Here is a 2,790-nt window from a genome sequence, read left to right on the forward strand (position 1 = left end):
CCTCAAGCTTTAGCTGTGCGCGCAATGCAATAATTATAATTACGCTGCAGCGCCTTCAAGCAGGACAAAGAGTTCGACGGGAAATTTAGGAAGATTAAAAGTACATGCAACCTAAACATAAAGAATTCGGTAGGCAATTTAAACGCAATAGTTAAAAGTACATGTATAACCTACAAAAAGTGTTTAAAAGTTTTATAAAGTGAAAATATGGCACTTTAAATTAGCTTTAAAGGTCTGACAATGAGGTACGCAGTGGTAAGAGTGAGAAGCATGACGTTGAAACGTCGAACATGCGTCGTGGTACGGTGAACGTAACTTATTCATCCACGCGTGCATGACAGCGACCATGGTTGAAATAACACGGGTGTTCTGTTTCAAACACCTCGTGCCCCTCACGAGTTACCATGTATATATAACTTTGTTGGTATTTTATTAGGATTTTTTTAAGTCTAACAATTTAGACAACCCTAAGGGACTATACCTAAGGGACCCCTATCCTCTGGGCTAAATAAACGCGCGCAAACCATTGCCACTGACGCCATGATTGTGTTTGCAATACACGGCAAATTTAAACGTATGATGCCAAAAGTTGCCAAGAACCATTTGGTTGAAGAAAAACATGAAAAAGTTACGGTGGCAGGAAGTCCGGGTTGGTATGAGTTTCGAACATCGTACCGTCGAACCCTAAGACGCCAGGTACCACAACGCCAGTAACAGTACTCGCCGCAATCGACTCTGCAAAGAACTCCATGCTGTGATTTCGTCTCATGAGCAAACCGGACTTGATAGTACTGTCGTAAATGTATTCAGTTAAATAACAAAAAAATTAGACAAAAAACGATCTTACCTTTTTGTAGATATATTTTTCTTGTTCCAGCGGTACAAGGAATAAAATACAAGAATAATAAACACAGTGAGACTTGCAAATGATAATAGAAGTATCTCTCTATTGGTGAGACCTGAACCCGTTGTCCCATGATGCCCTTTAACGTAGTGAGTCATATTTGAGTTGGTGACAGAACGTTAAATACGACACATCCGCAATATAGTGCTGAGGGGGAAGATGGGACACCATTAGCACATTATATCCAAATGTACTGATCGTGTTTCAAACAATTAATAACAGTCTATGGGAGTCGTGAGGATAAGGTTTATAATTCTTTGAATGTTCTTTGTTTGCTACCATATGTGATGGAAAAATAGAAAGAAAAGGTGCCCTATCTTCCCCCACCCTACTATATGATAATTTTCGATTAGAGCATTATTCTATGTAAAATAAAACAGCTTGTGCATATAAAATAAGATCAATGTATTGCATCACCTTGATTTTGAGTGTGATTATCACTTGAGTTCACATGGCTACTCACTGGTCCTAATAATCCAGATGTGTTTGCTAACGTTGTTGCCATGTATAACAAAAGCTTTGCATAAATCTAATACGTGGAGTCATAAAACATATTGTTGTATTCTTAAAGTAAAGTTGTAAAGAACTTTAAACCAAAATTAAGTTACCTGTCTCCAAAAACTGGTATAAGAAGTCAAATTTAAAATATAGAGATTTATAGAGTGTTAGCAAATATAGAAAATACATACTGGTTACGCAGACATCCCGCTTTATAAATCAGATTAAACTCTTACGCTTTATAGGCGTTTATGGGTGCGTTTTATAGAATTTCGTTGCCACCTTAATCGAAACAGGTTGGTATTTGTTTAAAAAAGGGAGTGACTATGTATCAGTCTATGTTTTCTATATACCTACATTGTTGCATTTTTAATATAAGACACTTGCCTATAGACGTGCCTATACCTACAGATACTGTGGTGTAACTTTTAAATTTGGCTGTTCCTTTCAGCGTTTTCTGTTAGCAATATAAGACTTCTTAGTCTTATAAAATCTAAACAACTCTTAAATATAGAGCTAATGGTGGCTAACTCATACACTTCAAAACAGTTTAAAGTTTTATTTTTTTCTTATGAACCTCTGCCGTGCAGGACAGTATATATCGTTATAAGCCAATTGGTACTGTATTAACTGCAACACATTTTCCGACAACTAGTTCTGCAAATAGATTGCTTCGTGCTTAATCACTGCATTACTGAATGACTCTCAGAGTTCACAACTAATTCCGGAAACTCTTTGTCATGCTGATGACGTAACCTATAGCGTAGCTATGGTGAGGATTTTGTACAATCATGATGATAAAGTGGTTACATATATTAGCGTTGTCTAATTTGTCAGTCATACATTAAAAAAACACAGAGAATATTTACCTACAAAGTTACATACGTGGTAACTCGTAAACGGCGTGATAGCAATTTATTATTTTCTATGTTTTTGATTGATAGGTACAAAGTTTAGGATTTGTTCTTGTAGTTTCACGATCATTAAGCGGATTTTTGATAACCCATAGTGAACAGAATTATTGCAATATTTATACGTTTTTGCTTGCCATACAAACGCAAAGAAAACAAACGAATGCGCTACGTACACGAAACCACAATTACATTAGTATCGCAAAAAAATAGCCTATAACAGCACTTACCGAAATTATCCCCCAGAGTGAAATTCCCAAGCATTGTCTCCTTTATCTTCTTAGTCTAGACTTCGGTATATGTTGAGATAAGTGAACATAAAACCAACTGTCAATGTTAAAACAACTGGAACAGATAAAAATGGTCAAATGTAGTATAGGGTGGGGAAGATGGGACACATTTTCATTCTATCTTCTCGTCATATTTGGTAGTAAACAAAGAACCTTTAACCGAAATGTTAATTTACTAATTTTTCAG

The sequence above is a fragment of the Ciona robusta genome, chromosome 11 (assembly GCF_009617815.1).
Source record: "Ciona robusta chromosome 11, ASM961781v2".
In the NCBI taxonomy this organism is placed as follows: Eukaryota; Metazoa; Chordata; class Ascidiacea; order Phlebobranchia; family Cionidae; genus Ciona; species Ciona robusta.